The following is a 19,539-nucleotide window of genomic DNA, read 5'->3' on the forward strand; positions in this document are numbered from 1 at the left end:
TTAGGCACTTTTTGATGAATGAATGTAAATTGATCTAAAGTCAGTAAAGAAGAATGATCTATTTTGAAAAGCAAAACTCTCAGGACTTGTATAGTATTAAATTATATAAAGATTTACACAATAACTACATTTGTTGAGAGATGTTTGATATAAATATAAAAAGGTTTTTTGGCATTTTTAAATTTGACTTAATTCAAATTCGCCTTTATTTAAAGAGCACTTTTTCTTTTACAGAACACCTCATGTTTTCCATGAAGAATAATTATAATGATAAAAAATAATGTTAAAAATAGTGATCTTGAGAAAACACGCAGGCACGCGCACACACACACACACACATTGTACAAAAGCAAACAGGGAAAACAGTCTATATAATCATATTAAAAATCCAGAAAATGTAAAAACTACTTAAAAGCTATATGAAAAAAATGAGTTTTAAGTTTTTTCTTAAAAACCTTCATAGTGGATGAAGCCCTCACATCCTTAGGTAGGCCGTTCCACAGACGAGCCCCTTAGTGCTGGGATGCCATGGGTTTCTGTTCTTACCTTTGGGACCACCAGCAGATTTACATCTGTGGACAAGAGGGCTCTGGGAGGGTAAAAGAAGTCCTAATAAAAACGAAGGTCCAATTCTATTCACACATATAAACCCTACTTCATTTTTCTGTGTATTTGTTGTGTTTTTTTTTTTTCTTTTCTTTTTTGCATAGTTTGCCTGGGGTTGCGACTGATATTCAGGCCCGACTTAAATGTGGTTTAAAAAAAATAGCAACACTTTTATCTTTCAAGTTGAAGTGGTTTTTCCTGTTCCCGTATTTTGTAATATACTTTTCTCCCAAAAATGACTCATACTCCAGTGCGACATATAGTCCCAAAAATACGGTAAAATAATCTTACATCCATTCATCCACCTTCCTCCGCTTATCCGGGACCGGGTCGCGGATAAGGAATCTTATAATTGTTCTTAAAGCTGATTGAGACCCAGAGTTTGAACTTAAGTGCAAACTTAAGTGCAAACTCTATGATTGATAACATTTCTGGTTTAAAACTATTATTTCCAACAAAACGATTTTTATGAGCAGCTTGAGATAAAAATAGCAACAATTGTTGTTTGGTTGTGAGTTGAAGTTTTTTGTTTTTGGTGTAATCTGCAATTATTCTCAGTTTGCTTTGGTAATTTCCAAAATAAGCAAATAATTTGGATGCAATGTTAGCTGCTGCCCCTACGTCACAGTGTATCATCCTGCTGTGCATTAAGATGAAGCAGCCTTGCAATCTACACCTACATGGCCAATGATTGCCATATGAGCACCCCGTGAATAAATAATCAGAGCCGTGTTTGTGGCGTGTTGGCAGAAGCGGAGCAGGAGGACCGGATCCTTTGCTGCATGGGACCTGAGTGTCTTGGAGTGTCTGAGCTGAAATCTCAAATGTATCTTTTAAAGCCGTCTTCCATTTTGTCACAGTGCTGCCGTTGGCATGTGAGGCCCAGGTGAGGTAAGAGGCTGATGGAGGGATTAGCTTGCATTATGTGGTTGCACAGAGGAGAGGGAGAAATGCCAGCCTCGGTTTTCCTCTGCTGTCTCTCAGTTGCTCCTCATCCTCAAAGCATCAGCCTCCTTCCTGCTCCACATTCAGTGTCCCCACATAAGCGGGAACAACCCACCCCTCCACACGCCATCCCACCGATCTGCAGCATTTCAGTGATCAGTCCAGCCGTCCCTTCTCTCAACATGCAACCAGAGTCGGCGCGCGCCTCCCTGCGTTCCTCTCCTCTCGACTGGCTGGCAGAAACACACACACTGCTCCTCCTCCTGTCCTAATTCCTCTATCTTCAGCTCCTCTGAAGGGGGAAACCCCAAGAGTGGGAGGAGGTGGAAAGGATGCACTGGAAGCATGTGAAGGTGGTTGCCAAGTTTAATGGGACGACCGCTCTGTCTCTGTCTCACAGAGCGGTATGATAATGTGCACAGCAGGCGTGTCTCTGGTTTTTCAAAGAGAGCAATGTCACTAAGAGCTGGAAGATGAAGAATCAAGAATCTTGGCTTTAAATTTTCAGTAAAAGAGCAATTTGAGTGACTGGTTTCATCTGTTTAGTTTGCGTCTCATCTTTATTCAGTTTCTTGGGGAAAATATTTGCTTTAAAAAACATTAGATTTGAAGTACTGGTACTTTTTATTTAGCCAACTTTTTGTAGAAGTCAATCATAAAACTTCAAATTTTCCGTGGAGCTCAAAGTCACCAAACTGTTGTGGTTTTGACCAACAGATGGATAAGAGCTCAGAAGCCAATTCTAAAAACTTCCATCTTAATTCTTTGGATTTTGTGTTTTAAGACCGACTTTAAACTGTGAATCTCTAAAGGGCCTAGATCATGGAAAATCAGCTTTGAGCTTTTATGGGTATTATAATGTTAATTGCTCACCACAAACTATCCCAAAACAGTAATTTGATCCTTCACGCGTTTTTGATTATTCCTGCAAAAACCGGCTCTGTAAACATAAGCCCCTCCAGATCCACACAAAATGAATGGGTTCTCACATTGTGACGTCACAAAGTGAGGAACAGCCCCTATCAGGAAGAGTCTGCGCTGCCAGCCCCGCCCCCAGGCCCCACTTTTCTCTGTGGAGCTAGCGGTGATTGGCTAAACGCTTTTTCTCTTCCATGTACAATATGCACATCCATCTTTGCAAAAGTTTGGATGTTGTTTGTTTCCATGGGGGAATCAGACACGCCGCCGAGATCTTACTTAGTTTTTCGATCTTACTTTCAGGTAGGAACAGGATCTTGTGAAAATAACTAATATTTCATTAAAGAAATAATTTTTTGTGTGCTAAAGGTAATATATTATCATACATATGAATATGATTTCCTCTGAAAGGCTTAACAATAGCATGATATAGACCCTTCAAATAATACCAGAATTGAATCAACTCCATTTTAATTGATAATTTAATCCTTTGGTTTAATTTTTCCTTCATCATTTTATTCTAAAATAATCTTGTTGTTTCTAAAAAACTGCAAAATGTTATATTCCAACATAAAAAAATAACTAAAACACTTGAAAGATAATAGAAGAGACAAGAACAAAGATTGACCCAATTTAATATTTCTTAGTGAAGAATGTTTGGAATTTGATCCATCCATTTTTTAGAGTAAAATCCTCGAACTTATAGTCCCCTTATAGATGAAACACCACAGACTTTGATGACATCAACTCCTGAAGAATAACAAATCTGACTGCACTCTTGGAGTCATCAGTGTGAGTGAGTTCATTGCAGGATGTTTCTGTGAAGGATGTAGAGCTGCTCTGACGGACCAGCTTGTTGCAGTCAGCATTAGTACAGTGACAGAAACACACTTACAGGCAGAATTCACATCATTTTTGTTAGATGAGCTGAATCATCCTCATAAACGCCCCTCCACTCCCAGGCCGTGTTGTGTACCCTCCCAATGTGCAGACACATCGGTTTTAATCCCTCCTTTTGAATAGGAATAGACGTTCACTGCTGCTTTCTGCTGCATTCTTTTAGAAGGTTGTAAGGTTTTCATCTGCACTTTGTTTTGTTTTGTATAATTCCAGTACAACTCTCTGTGAGAGGTTATGTTATTTTTGCTCACTCTGCTTCCCTGTGAGGTTGCTCACTGTTTGCTGCAGCACTGAAGCTGTTGGAGACTTGTGTAACTAAAGAGAATGACTCACTGCGATGGATCTTCTGGATTGGTAGTGAAAATGCAAAGTGGAACACTTGCACACCTCTGTCCTGTCATCAGGACCCCTTGTTCTAATGATAAGCTTGTCATTTCATACAAGTTTATGCCTTGGCCACAACTTCCCTTACGGATGGATAGATGAAAAATAGGCAAACCTGTTCCTGAGGGTGCCCACCCGAGCCTCAAAGGAACTACAAGAAACAATTGTGCTCGGTTTAAAGCTACGGACACACCAGGCATATGACGCACTTTCAAGAACGTGCTTAACACGGGTTCTTGATCACGCATTTAGCCAATACTGTGCACACCAGACAAGCAGGGGTGGATAAGTGGGTTCTTCTTTTTTTTACTTTGCTACTGATTACTAGCTTGTGTCGACCACCAACAGCTGGAAGAGGCTTGGTGTGAAATGTCAAAGTGGTGCAAATCTCATGAATCTTGTACCAGGATTTTCCTTTCACAGCTCTATTCTGATTTATGAAAGACTTGGTGTCGCATAATTCAAGCCAGGCACAAACCGGAATTATTAATTCCTCCTTCATGATCAATTTTCAAACAGTTTGCCCTTCCGTGAATTAAAAGAGATACTATCCAAACGTTACTATCAAAGACGATGGTCTTAAAGACTTGCGTAGCTACAATTGAGGAACCCTGAAATGCGCATTTACCCATGGTTACATAGACTTTTCATTGAAAGTGGTTGTTTGAAGGTGAGTTGCCGAGGGTGGTGTGAATGTAGCTTTAGATGTGACTGCTCCCCTCTATGCCCGTCTACGGTCGCACATAACCTAAGACCCCACAGTACTCACATGTACGGGGAAATTTTGTCTACAGGAAACCACGCTTTCCTGTAACCCTTTAAAGTGATTAACACAGTAGCTTTGGAGGATTTCGGAATGGCTCTCAGAGCTTTTGTTTCTTTTTAGTCTTTTTCATTCACCAGATAACTTTCCTTTCTATTGTTTTTCCTTTTTGCTTATACAGCCTCTTAACACTGCCGTGAACCACGTAAACATAGATGACTTCCAGCCTAACAGATGCGCTGCAAAGAACACTATAAAGCTATTTTATTTCCTCTGAAGATGTTTGTGTATAAAGACTGAACTAATGAACTTTAAAGCCCTCCATGAAGCATAAAGAAATACTGTTTGGGAGCTCTTTGAAAGATTAAAAACAAGGGACTTTGGACTTTGGCAAACAATGAAGAGTGTTAGAGTTTTACACAGTATTCTAGTTTTATTGAATTTTCATCTCAGAATACATATATCTGTGAGTATATATATAACAACTCGGATCCCATTGAAGTGCAGACTTTCAGCTTTTATTCCATGGGTTGAACAAAAAGATTGCATAACATTTTGAAAAACTAAAGCATTTTTTAAACACAATCCCTTCATTGCATGGGCTTGTAAGTAATTGGACAATTGACTTCCATGCTATTGCATGGGCAGGTGTGGGCAATTCCCTTGTTATGTCATTGTGAGTGAAGCAGATAAAAGGCCTGGAGTTGAGTAGAGGACTCGTGCTTGCATTTTGAAGATTTTGCTGTGAACAGACAACATCGGGTCAAAGGAGCTCTCCATGCAGGTGAAAGGAGCCATCATTAAGCTGAGAAAACAGAAAAAAAACATGCGACAAATTGCCACAGTATTAGGAGTGGCAAAATTAGCAGTGTGGTGCATCCTAAGAAGGAAAGAAAGCACTGGTGAACTCAGCAGCGCAAAATGACCTGGACGTCCACGGAAGACAACAGTGGTGGATGATGGCAGAATCATTTCCATGGTGAAGAGGAACCCGTTCACAACAGCCAACCAAGTGAACAGCACCCTCCAGGAGGTAGGCGTATCAATATCCAAGTCTACCATAAAAAGAAGACTCCATGAAAGTAGATACAGAGGGAACACTGCAAGATGCAAGCCACTCATTAGCCTACGGGTGCATGTGACCAAGGCTTAAATGAATAAATACACATTGAGAGTGTCATGGCAAGCTAGGCGAGGCAGACCCAGGTGCTGGAACCCGGAAGGAAAACACAAGGTGAGTAAGTTGTTAAGTCAAGTTTTAATGATATTCAGAGTTGCTTGAGATCTTGATCTGGCTGGAGTCTGGAGAGCAGCGGGTGAAGTTGCTGGAAGTAGCTTGAGGTAGTTAAGGCTTGAGGCAAGGCTGGTGGTCGGAGTTGGCTCGTGGCGAGGCTGGAGGTTCTTGGTGTTCCGAGAGGTTCTGTGGCTCAGGTAATCCGGTGACTCAGGTGTCCACTCGTGGACAGAATGTCCATCAGGGGCAACGAACTGGCAATGAATGCTGGTTCTGGATCTTCTTAAGTAGGTCTGGTTGGTGATGAGGTGAGTGGACATAGCTGGGAATCATCAGGAGCCAAGCAGAGAGGGGAGGGGGAGGAAAGCTGACAGAGGCACCATGACAGACAGGTCTGAATGTTCAACTTTAGTGAGGAAAACCAGACTGTAGGCTTTATTATAATGTGTCAAAACTCTCCTCATAGTTTACCAATCTGTTATTTGTCAGTTTGTGCAGTGAAAGCATTCCTGCTGTTTGACAGAAAGACTTTAATTTTGCCACTTGCTTTTCAAAGAGCACCCCACCCCACGTGTCACCCCTCCACACCTCTTCTCTTCAACATCATGCTTGACATTTATAGATAATTATCTTTTTCTTATCACGCCTCGGATTGGAAATCTCTACATCTGTAATGTAACTTCAGGTTTTGAGTCAGCCTGACTGTGAGAGGCATTAAGGAAGATCAAGGGAAGGCCTGCTTCAGCACCGATCAAAGGCAGCTCAGCCCCAGATTCCTCCTCATCAAGAAGCATAAAAACATTCAATAAAATTTAAATCAAGCTCTAATCTAAATAATTTAACCCAGCTCTTCTTTGAGTTTGAGGGAGGTGTCTTTGTGAGGGACATTTTCTGTTGAGTGAGAAGATGGTCCCCCCCCCCCCCCCCCCCCCCTCTTTTTCAAATTGCTGCACTCATTCATTAGCTTTGGAGGCCAAGAGTATGTGTTTATGTATCTGAGACAACAAGGTGTTTTAGAATAAAGCAGACTAAAAAAGAGCCCATTATTGAAGTCAGTCAAGAAGAAAGGCTCATTTGGAGTTATGACGGTCTCAGATAGCTGCTGCTCAAAGGGCCAACTGCTTGTTAGCTAGCTCTCTGTGAGGGCCGTGCGTGTATGTATGTGCACCGCAGCCCCTTCGGGATCCCCATGCTTTATCCCACAGACTACAGAATGTCTTTGAAGTTCTTTCTTTGAGGAGAGGTGGAGAGGGGGGATGGAGACTGAAGACGAAAACGATGAATGACAGAGAAAGAGCTGTCAAAATATGCTGCATTTCAGGCCTTTTCCCCTTGTTATTTAAGGAGGATGTCATTATCTCACGTTGGTTCATCACTAAAGTAAGGCCAAAGAGAGCAACTAAAGCAAAGCGTGGCTGCTCCAGTCAGTGCTGAATAATGGAACAGATCAGTGTCCACTTTCATCAGGTGACTGGTGTGGTTTTCAGGTTGGGCTTGTGGCTCTGCACGGGCGTTCGGACTAGAAGAATGAGGAGAGCAGCAGCTGTCGCACCCAACACACCCTCCACATGAAACCATCTGGTGCTCTCAACTCACAGAAAGTACTCTCTACACACACTTGCATATGGACACACACAGACACATAGAAATGCATACAAACACGCATATGCACACAAATGGACTTATACGCACAGACATATGCACATACACTAATGCATTCACACGTCCACACATGTGCACACACAACCACAAACACAATGGGGTGATTGTGGCACAGTGTTGGAGTGGTTGACCTCCGATTGAAAGGTTGTAGGTTCAGGTCCTCCTTTGCCTTCCCATCTGTTGATGGACAGAGCTACATGCTTATATGGGAGCTCTGTCACCATCAGTGTGTACATGCTTGAACACTATTTGCCTGTAAAGCTCTTTGGGTCTTAATAAAAGTAGAAAACAGTTACCTAAGTATGCACCATTTAAAATGTATGTGTGCACACACACACACACACACGTGTGCACAGCACACCCATTGATACTCTCACACACAAACATGCACAGTGTGGACTCACCTGTGCAAACTAAAGCAATCTATTCTTCTGCCAATACATCCATACATACATAGCACATGCGACTACCATTGAAAACAGAGCATATTCACGCAGTTAGTAATTATGGATCTTGTAGAAGAACAGAAAACATTGATCTAACAACCCATGATGCAAAGCTGTGACATTAGTAACTGAAAAAAAACATCTGCATATGAATATAGTTCCTATAAAAATCAGTTTTTCTGAAGTTTCCAAAGGTGAGTCAGTTTAAAGAACACGCTGCTCTGGTTTTATTGCAACATAACAATTTAGCTTTTTTACACAGCACCTCCAATTTCGCTAATGAAAGCTTTCTGTAGGCCTGAGCGTTGTGATTTGGGTTTTTCCAAAGGCAATCTGGATCATTTTCATGGATCAAAACTACCCTTAAATGATATAAAAAAACTTTATGAATCAAAAAACACATGAAAGAAATGAAAAATATATGATTTTTAGGTACTAACAATAATAATTATGTAATATATTTATTAATCAAATGCAATTAAAGGTTTTGCTGTTGAATGTTGTATTTTGAGTGTTTTCACATTTGACCTAAAATGGATCTATTCATTCAGAAATTCTGAATTTAGTGTCACTTTTTTCCCAACTTTTTCAATTTTGGTTTGGAGTTGTACACAATCCTTATCATGAGTACAAACTGTAGTTGGGGGAAGGAGGTTAAGACCCCTGTCAACTTGCTGGAACTTAATGGTTCGGCTCTAATCAAAATGCAGAAATTGAGAAGAAATAAGTGAACTGTCATTGACCTTTTTTTAGCTCACATGTTTGCACCGCTTAAATGTGACAGTGATGGAGGAGCAGACACTGGTGCTGGAGAGAATTTTACTCAACATTTACTACATCTATCTCATTTACGGCCAGTATTTCTGCATGCATCCGTTTCATCTCCACAGGGTTGCTGTGCAGACACATCTACCGCTCTTACTTTTTAACACACTCATTAACCCCACTATTGGGAAACCGTACAACTACACTGTTCACTTTCCATCTACGGCTTTGTGCTACAGAGGGTTAAGTTTTCAATGACAGCTAAGGGTGGTAGAAGTAAAACAATTTAACGATCTAGTAAGAGTTCACAGAATAACGCCTCTCAATGGAGCCACTATCCAAGCACCACAAGATAAACCAGATATATACCGGAAAATGGAAATTATGTCATAAAATATGGTTTAATTTATTTTTAAAAATTGATGTGGTTTTTGGATATTATTGTTTGTCTCATTTATTTTTTATTTTGATCAAATGTAAATCATTTGATTAAATACAATAAACATTACATTATATATTTCTGTTTTTCGTATACAATTGGCCCAGATTGAAGTACCGTACTAAACAGTTACTGAAGTTACTCTGTTGGTAACACAGCTAAACGTAGGGAGAATGATTTCTCTGTTTTTAGTTTATTAATGTTTGAACCACTAAGGCAACCCAGTGACTAAATATTTAAATCTTTATTTATTTATTTGCCACCTCATGCTGTTCACCTTCTCGGGGGATAAGCCAATCCAAATGTCACTTAAACTTAAACATGTTTTGAGTAGAACCTCACAACACGCACAAATACTTCTTGGGAGTATTAAATATGCTGTGGTTTAAACCAAAATTAATGTATTTTTCTGGTGTGTGCATGCTTTGAAGTGTACTGGCAATACATTAATAATAGTGGTGTAGTAGACCTCTGGGACGCGGTTGAGTTTCACCAAAGGCATTTTATGTCCATGGCACATTTTTGGCAAACCTCGTTCCCGGGTCCTTTGATAAGCGTGCGTGAGTTGCAGTGGATCTCAGAGAAAAAATATTAACAGTTTGTCCTCAGGACAAAAAAAAAAAAAAGTTCCATATACTTTTAATCAATTTATCTTCTACTCGTGGAAATTTTCTAAATTCATTTTCACCAAGAAGTAGCAGACATTTTCCAAAATCCGTTCTAATTTGGCTGCAGGATTTTGTGTTTTCTGTAATTTTTTTATTGGTTTATTAACACATTTACTAGAGTCTTTAGTTTTGTCGTTACCTTGTTATTTTCATATTTGTCGAAAGCCAGCAAAAGTTTAAGAGTAAGGGGACCAAATTGATAGTTATGAGTAACCCCATTTGGAGACTTTTTCTGTAGAAAATATGTACAGCATGCTTTTTTTTTTTACAATAAACGTTGTAAAATTAATGTATAGAATTGTTCTTCTGTTTCCTAGAGGAATATAGAGATACCTTTAGCTATAATAAGAAATATATTCACACCATACTTTATAGTTCTCCTTAGCCATATTGGAACCTGTACGAAAAATCATTATTGTTTCACCTTCTAAACCTGCTTAATTGGTCACAGAGTTGTTGGTGCTACTATTGGGTGAAGGCGGAGTACATCCTGAACAATATTGGAGCAAGAAAAATGGTGAGCAATATGGGAGCTATCCAGCCATATAATTTTAAGGCAGATGCAGCTCAAACGAGGAAAACAAAGACTTGCATGGATCTAGTCGTCTACAAGTGGATTGCTTGAATGGAGCAGAACAGGCGGCTTGTAGGCCAACCCCGTGTACTTTCTAGGTCAGCATTTTTTTTCGTCTGCCCTGATTCACAACAAATTTAATAGAGAAATAATTACAAATAATATTTTAAGTTTAATTTTCTTTATATATCTCCCTCTCACCAGAAAAATGCCCCAAAAATATATTAAAAACATCAAAACAAATTTTTTTATCGTAGTGAGTCTTTAAGGTTCAGTCACAAACTGATTTTTAGCATGAAATCACTAAATTATAGAGGGACATTGTTTCTCTTGTTTTTTATCCATTGTCCTGTCAAACATTTACTCAGCTGGAGCAATAAGAAGCAGAAAGTGCTTTCAGAGTGATGATGGGTGACTGCACCGGATACAAAACTGTGATGAAAATAAAGTAATGAATTCATCATGAGACTGCAGTTTCTGTAGTTCTGTTGTTAAAAAAAAGTGTCTTCTTCATTAGCAGCTCAGTGTTTTGCAAGGAGTGAGAAGACAAGAGCTCCATTTTTTGCGTGTTGTATAGGACAAAGACACATCAGCTAATTAACCTCCATACAAATGAAAGACTGCTTGGCTTATAATTAGAATGTTTGCTTTATCTAAAAGCCACAAAAGACAGACCACTTAAATTAGCACGCCAAACCAACACAAATTATTTATAGACACACGCTCACGCAGCAGTAAATGTGTTTTTGGTGATGATGATTTATTGCACGTCGCCCCACAGTAACAGCAGGTGAGTTTTTTCGTTTTTTTTTGTTTCATTCAGAAGGTCTGCTAAATCCTGCTGCTGCGCTCGATTTGGTAGTGAAACAAAAGAGTGAGTGGGAGGAAGAGATCTTCCTCCCAGCAGCCCTTTTTCGACTGCTGTCAGAATGCTGAGTGGGTAATGTGGTGAAAAAGACCAGGCACAGATAGGATGATAAATCGGTGAGCAGCTTTGAGGAAATGAGACAAAACCTCCTTAATGACTTGCTCTTTGAATTACCAACGTCTCACCTATTAACACAGAACTGCTCACTATCATCGCTGTTTATTTAAGGATTATTCAGATTTCATTTTAAGTATTTGGACACACATACAAACTGTTTCTAAGAACCAGCATTGTTGTATTTTTTTAAAGAGGCAGCTAGATGCAGATGACACAGATTCATCTGCTCTTTGCTAAGTGATAGAAGTCCTTTTAGTTCTTCCAGAGAGACAGGATGCAGACCAAGGACGCAGAGATGTAGAGAAGCAGGAAAAAAAGGTGATGCTGCAAGCAAAAACTGTGGAGAGATGAATTCAGGCTCTGACCTTTTCCATCTTTTCTTTGCACAGCATACTGGGGTTTTATATCAGCTTTGCCTGCTGCAGACACCACACTGCTTTCTGCTATTTAAAGCAGGCCAGACATGAATTAACAGCTTTGAACTTTTATCCTCAGCTTCAAGTCGGGGGAGCAAGTAGCCCTTTGGCTTTAATGTGACTTGCATGATTTTAAGATACATTGCTGTTCTTTGACAAACACAGCAGTCACCGGTCTCTGAAAGATGTTAAAATATCATGCATATTTTTACATGTTTTGCATGTTTGTTATCTGTGTTGTCTTGTCCTAAACTCCTGCGTCTTGTAAATAACAAGTAACCCGTTTAATAACTAGGTATCTTTTTCAACAAAAGGGAGTCAGAAAGTATCAGAATGTTGAAATTAAAATCTTTGTATGACTTTATTTTCCGCACTATTGAGGTTCACTTAAAAGCCTAAATATTTTTGAAAAGATGTCAGTGACACTTATAATCCTTTGTTAATAATTTTGGTTGTGCTTATTGGTCTTTTTATTATGATTATGACGTTTTTAGCCAAGATTCAAAAAAAGAAGCCTGTGTTGTTTTCTAGAACATAGTTTCTGCAGAGTGGCATCAGTTCATTTGAAATTTGCCTTTGAGTTTTGGGCGGGACCATTGGCACACAGCAACCCCACCTTCCCATCCCATAACTGAGAGATCTCTGTTTGCACGTTCTTTTGCTAGCTGACAGCCCTTCACAACCCCAAGCTACCATTAGCAGTAAAACAAAAATGGTGAGACATATTGGAGCTATCCAGCCATACCGTTTGGAGCCAAATATCAGCTCAGGCACAGAGAAACAAAGACATACATGGATCTAGTCGTCCATAAGTGGATGCATCAGAATGGAGTAAAGCAGGGACCTTGTATGCCACCCTCCATATTTTCTTGGTAACAAATGCAATCCTTTTTCAAACTGAATCTTTTTGTCTGCTCCTGTGTCGCAACAATTTAATTGGAGAAATACAATTTTAAGGTTAATGTTCCTAAAGTAATGTATGTTCTTCATCATCGGAAGAATGCCACATGTTAAAAACACCAAAAGCACCATTTTCATCAGAGTGGGACTTTTACAGTTGAATGACAGTGACGTATGTATCGGAGGATGTCTGCATGTCAATCAAGTCCCGTATTTCTCTGTGAGGTGTTTGATTCACTGACGGATATTTTAGAAATACTCTTTTATTTTTTTGGTTATTTATCTTTGCTGGCCTGCGATTGACCCTCACGTCTTTGAAGATCGACCGGTCGATTGCGATCGACGTAATGAGCACCTATAGGGCCATTGAAGAAAAAGAAAATTGAGATAAACAAAAAAACATGTAAAAAATATTAAGTAAAAAAAAAAAGTAAAATAACTAACTGTCACGCACAGGTTACTATCAGGTGCGTATCAGTTAGTATTGGGTGCACACCAGTTGGTATCGAGTGCGCACCTGTTAGTATCTGGTGTGCACCAGTTAGTTCTCTTTAGTTTTTTTTCTTTTATTTAAAAGAACCTCCATTTTATTTTCTTCAATTGCCCTTTAGGGGATCCGTAGTTCTCTAACAGAAAAGTAGAACGTTTGTTTTGCCATAAACTGTCTTTACTCTTAAGCTAAATGTAGTATACTTCTTCAGCAGAAAGGTCATTTTTATGTGATTTCAGAGACTACAGAGAAAGACACTAAAATCCCAAAATACTTGTTACTGTCATACAACAGACCCGCCTGCTTGTATCTTGTGATCCCCTTCTCTGAAAGAGAGTTTACAGGTAATGGCTATGGATTGTGGGAAATGAATAATTTAGGAGTTCCATCAGAAAGATCTGCCAGACAGAGTCCCAGACGGTGAATTCAGACCTGATATGAGACTGATATGCATGGAGTCTGAGCTGTAACTCAGACGGTCCCAACGAGGCTTTTATCTGCAGCTCGACAGACCCACACAGTAGAAAATCCAAAACCTTTATAGCTGTGAGATTGAATCAGCGTGCACTCATTTATTCTAAATGTTATCCTGCTAACACATGTGAACATCTGTTGTCTGCGTTGTAAGCTAGCAGTGGTTAAGGGACATTTACAACTGTCAGAATATAAGAGCATCCTCATACAGCTAACATCTTTAAACCTTCAACCTTTAAAGGGCCCATACCATGCAAAATCTACTTTTTTGAGCTTTTAAATATATTATAATGTAGTTCATTCCTCATGAAAAGAAACCCCAAAGCGGTATTTTGATCCATTCATGCATTTCTGAGTATTTTTCTAATAACCTGCTCTCTGAACACCAATCCACAAAAACAAGCATGTTCTCACATTGTGACGTAGACCAGTGAGAACCGCCCCTTCCAGGAAGAGTCTGCGCTGCCAGTTCCGCCCCCAGGCTAATACATACACACCCAATTTCCCTTTGGAGCTAGTGGTGATTGGCTAACCTCTTTCTTTCTCTCTAAACGCAGACACGCTGCAGAGCCTGGCTCTATCGTTTTACTTATGGGTGTAAAAATGAGCTGCGAAGAAAACTAATATTTCATAAAAAAATAATTATTTAGTGTGCCCAAGGTAATATCATTAATATGGATGTAGTTCACTCTAAAAGGCTTCAGAAAAGCATGATAAAACCCCTGTATTATCTTCCAAAAAACATTTTTTTCTACCTTATTGCATTCCGGTTTGTTGTGCAGTTTAATGCAAGGCTTTTCATACAAGCAGCTGTATATTGTCTGCTTTCAACCTTAATCCTTTTCGTTAGAACACCATGGGGTGTTTCAAGGTCAGAAGTGCCACTGAAAGCTGCTTGATTTGTGTTATATAAGGCTTCAGCCAAGTGAATCACCTGCCTAACATAGCAGGGGGGAAAATAAAAGTTCATCTTTCAAATTGACACTATTTTAAATAAGCATTTTTCAAATTTAAACACAGATAATCTGTGTGCAGGTGTTGTATGTAAATGCTTTATTTTATCGTTACTGAGGGTAAAAGATGTGGTGGATCTGCAGACAGCCGACGGTGCTGCATTACAGGAGCGATGATAGAAAGTAGGGCGTGGAGACAAAGTGTAACATTTTACTGTTCTTATTGGGTTTGAGTCAGAAAAATCATTTACCACTTATCAGTCAATTTCTTTTAATAAGATACACTGTTTGTGCTTCTAAATTGGCCTTATTCGGATGGAGCCTAATAAGAGTTGCGATTTTAATCTCTTTTGCAATTTTGTTTGCTCACTTTTCTTTTACTACTAACGTCAATTTATCTCACCTATGTTGATACTTTTAAATCTATTACCATATTTATAAAAAACAATACTTTGATGCTTTAGATTGCGATTTTATGATTTTTTTTTTTTTATGATTTTGATTTTGCTAATGACACTTTTAACATTCATTCATTCATTCATCTTCTAAAAACCCGTTTTTGTCCCTTTTGGACGGGGGTGCCGGAGCCTAATCCGGCCATGTGTGAGTGAAGGCGGGGAACCTCCTTGACAGGTCGCCAGTCTGTAGGGCCACAATCCCAATCATAGAATTAAGGGCAGGGGTGCCCAAATCCAGGCCTTGAGGGCCGGTGTTCTACATGTTTTCCAACCATTGCCATTGAAGTCCCTTATTGGCTGAACACACCTGATCCAGGTAATCAGCAGCAGATAAGGCAGGGTTTCTGGAAAACCAGCAGGAGACCGGCCCTTGAGACCTGGATTGGGACACCCCTATTTAGAGTTACCAATCAACGTTTTGGATGGAGGGAGGAAGTAAGATGGAGTCCCTGGAGAAAATCCACGGGTGCGCGGGGGAACATGGTCCCCCGTTGGTGATTCTGTTTCCGTTCCCCCATCCACGGGCATTCTTGCTGTGAGCCAAGAGCGTTAACCATTGTGCCCCAGTGCAGCCTGGCATTTTTATCCTTAACAGTTATTGCTTAGCTCATTATTTATAAATTTGCCTCAATTTTATTGTGACTACATACCTGTGCAATAAAGATTCTTAACATTTAAAAGTGCTATATGTACATAAGCTTGATTTGAGGCTGTTGGTTAAAAAAAGTTATATTTTTCTGAATAGTCAAAACTAAAACTGGGTCATACACTGAAGAAAAGATACTTTTTCTTTTAGAAGGTTTATACATAAGTAATTGGGTTATCCACTTTTTAAAAAATGAGTAATATTTGTAGATGTCATTTTCATTCATGTGTATTCTATCCTTCTATCTTCAGTTCCATAGATTTACTCAAGCAGATCAGAGTCGGGGGGAATTTCCTGCCCAAATATTTTCTATTAAAAGGAAAAGAGAGGATACTCCTAAACAGAGGCTTACATCAAAACTAAGAAATCACTTTTAGAATTGAACACTTCTAAAAATATGCAGCTACAGACAGAAAGTACATCTGCTTATTTGTATACCTTGTTGCCTTGCAGTGAATTAGTCGAACTATTAAATACATTTTAAAGCTTTACAAATATTCAGGCTTTTAAGCCTCAAAGTCATTTAAGGAGGAGGGAAAATATTGACTCAGTGCAGAAAATGTTTCACTGTTGGTGAGTGTGGGAAGATGGTCTGCCTAGAATCTGACTCTGAACTCAGAAGTGAGTGAACTAAAAAAGGGTAAAGTGAGCCCTTAGCTTGGTCGGCTGTTGCTGCTGCACAACCGCAATTACTAGGTTTCCTTGTCAAGTACACTCTTGTCCGAAAACCTCAGTGACACGTTCACTGCAGAGCAGTGCGGAGGAAGTGCAGTTTCCTGAGCTAAAAAAAACAAAAAAAGTCCAATCACTTCCAGTGTTGCTGGCTTAGAAACTGGGCTCATGGGAGATACTTATGGAAAAAAAAGGATTTTAATGACACTCTGCACACTTTAGTTTCATAGCTGTCATGTTTCTTCTTTTTCTATGGTGAAGGAAATCCTGGATGTTCTAAACTGATAGGAAGATTATGATCTAATGAACTAAAAAAAATGAAAACTGTTGTAATTTGACAGCTTTCTCTTGGAAGTAATGAGAAATAGTAATAAATACTGAGTTCCTACACAATTATTCTGTGTTGATGAGTGAACTGGACTATAACACTGGCTTTCTTTGTTTTTTTTCCCCTATTTTCTATTTTTCTCTAACAGTTTGGTTGTCATATAATATCAGTGAACCAACATTTTTCTAGTTCATTCATGATTTGATTCTGAAAGTCTTTTGTTTTTTTTTTGCAAAAATACTGGATCCCCCCCCCCCCCCCCCCCCACATGTCAAGTTGCTTGGTTACATGTCAGAACTACTTTCTCAAAGTAGTGGATGTAGCAAAGCTATAAAAAGACTTAAACATTTGCAAAGTTTCTTTTTGCAAAAAAGAGACAATGATGAAACAGAAGAGCCTTCTACTTTAAAGAAAAAATATATCTGCATCTCACAGAAAGGAATCTTTACTCCAAATATGGATTTGTTGTGACACATTTTCCAAAAACCATAATAATAATGCAGAATATTCAGCAACTGACTGTCTAATGATATGAGGATGCTGCTAATAAAGTTGATTAAATGGTGAATTCACGTCTATTATGAAATTTAGAAAATACCAGTTTTAGTGACTGTTTTCATTTCTGTGTTTATCCGTCGCACCTTAAAAGTCGGACGATGCTAAAACGTCATCCTATTTTTTGGTTTCCACTTTTACATGTATGGGTTAAGTGAAAATCTATATTACATTTAAGGTTCCTAGACACAAAATCTATCATACAAATAAAGTTTAAACCACCTGCAGATATTTTACGAAGGATGAAGATAAGATTTATCCTGAAAAGTTAAAGGAAACTGGAGGCTAAAAAAATCAGATGGCCACCTTAGCCTTTTAGGCTCCGTGAAAATATTCTCTGACTATTAAACTCAAAAACGTGGCCCGAACATTTTCCTTTATCGACTGGTATGAAACTCATTGGAGCTGGTTTAGTTCCCCAAGGTAACCAGTAGGTGGTTCATTCACATATTTACTGTAATGCAAAGCTGTCCAGTTTTGTGACAAACATTAAAATGTCCCTCCAACGTGTCTGATCATTGAAAAAATGGAACTGGTTAAGAGTTCTCTTTATACAGAAGATTCCTATACACTCTTCATTTAAGATACTTTTTACTGGCTGCCTTTGTCCAGCTGTGCAAGCACAGGAGTGGGATTATTCACTGAAATGGGATTTTCTCTGCAAAAACATGGGTTTACATGCTACATTTAAGCTTGGTAAAATTGGGTTTATTTTAGTGTACTCAGGCCAACAATAACTTTTATATAACTTTTGAATAGTGTTCAAAAATGCAGCATGTACTGTATGTGCCAAAATGAGTAATGGCAAGAAGGGCAGAAGAGACCTATAGGCTCAGCAAGGGACTTAAGCCAGAGCAGGGCAAGAAACAGATGGCGTCCGTGGACAGGGTGGGGGTGGGCACGGAGAGACACACTGCCTGGCCATGGGATATAACACAAAAGCCTGGACTCACTCATCCTGTGTGCTCTGCCTCTCTAAGGATTAATAAGCCCATCATGGCTGCTGCACATATGGGGAGCCAAAGAAGGGAAGGGACACAGAGGGAGTGATTCAGTCACTGCTTAGCCATTTTGTTTGCTAATGCTTGGGGACCATCTCTCAATTGCAGATGTCGTGATTTAGTCACTTTGTTCATAATTAGAGGTAGATGATAAAGTCATGTTTGTTTCTGCCTTTTCAGAGCTATTAGATTAATACATTTGATCATTCTTGAAGTTGTTTATCATAATTTATCCTCAGACTAAGACAATTTGCCCTTCAGTCTGACTGAAATAGCAAGCTCACAAACACTTTGGGCTTGTATGCAGCAGCTTTTATTCCGGTATTTACATTGTCAGAGGCTCTGTTGGCATTGCTGTCATTTCCTCTGGTCTCACATTGCCTCCGGTGATGCAGAGGGCTCTGTTTAACCTTTGAGGTGCCAAGAGGCAGGATCCTGGAGGAGCAGAAGACATCCATCTGACCTTTGTGAATACTTTTATTGAGCATTGAAGCTATTCTGGCTTCACCACAATTCAGATGTTTAGTGCTGACGAGCCACTCTGCTGCCTTTCTCAGCCCCTCAGACACTCAGATTGTGTCCATGGGAATTTTTTCAGTTATAAACTTGCAGAAAAGAATGACAATAATGAACAGAGAAGAAAGGGAGTTCTTCTGCAGGAGGGCATGCTTAAAGCTCTAATGATAAGTGCAGCTCAACTCAGCATTTACTGTAAAAGAAATTATTTTCATCAAACTGAGATGAAATCTCCAAAAGGGATTTTTACATTGACCATAGAAATGCCAATCTCAAAAACAGAATCCTGCAAGCTTTTTAAAATTTTCTGAGTCTCAGTGGACTCCCCAATCATTGTGAGGACTGCCAGCCTGACAGATGTCTAAAGGACAGTCAGTAACAGCCCTTACGGGGGAGCAAGCCAGCAATGGTTATTGCTTAACGAGCTGGTTGTTCACAGAGTGCTGTTTCCCAGCAAAACCTGGAATGAAACAAAAAAAAAGTGATAAGAAGAGGTGCATCTTTCATAACCCCAACCTTGAGGTGATTATCAGGTAAAATTCATGTAAAAATTTGAACAAAAATGAGCTTTAATAAAATAAAATTGCTAGTTTAAAATAATGGTCTCTGTCAGAATTGTCATTATTACCGTACTATGAAAGTCCGATCATCTTTTGATCTATTTTCAAAGCGTTTCCAGTGGTCTCTTAATTGTGATGATGCCATTTTTAGCCTAAATGAAAAAATAAACGATGTCGTTTTCCAGTTTCTGCAGGGCACCAGTAGTTCATTATAATATATTTCTGAGTCGTGGCTGGGACCGTTGGCGCAGAACAAACCTGCCCCCACTTGTCCGCCCCAT

The 19,539-nt window shown here is 39.3% G+C and overlaps 1 protein-coding gene across 2 annotated transcripts in view; it reads left to right on the forward strand.

Moving 5' to 3' along the window:
- Positions 1-19,539, forward strand: part of srrm3 (serine/arginine repetitive matrix 3) — a 101,004-nt gene that overhangs the window by 852 nt on the left and 80,613 nt on the right. The gene's annotated exons all lie outside the window — the stretch shown is intronic.

Source organism: Oryzias latipes, chromosome 14 (assembly GCF_053564925.1).
Source record: "Oryzias latipes strain Hd-rR chromosome 14, Olatipes_Hd-rR_3.1".
NCBI classification, from domain to species: Eukaryota; Metazoa; Chordata; class Actinopteri; order Beloniformes; family Adrianichthyidae; genus Oryzias; species Oryzias latipes.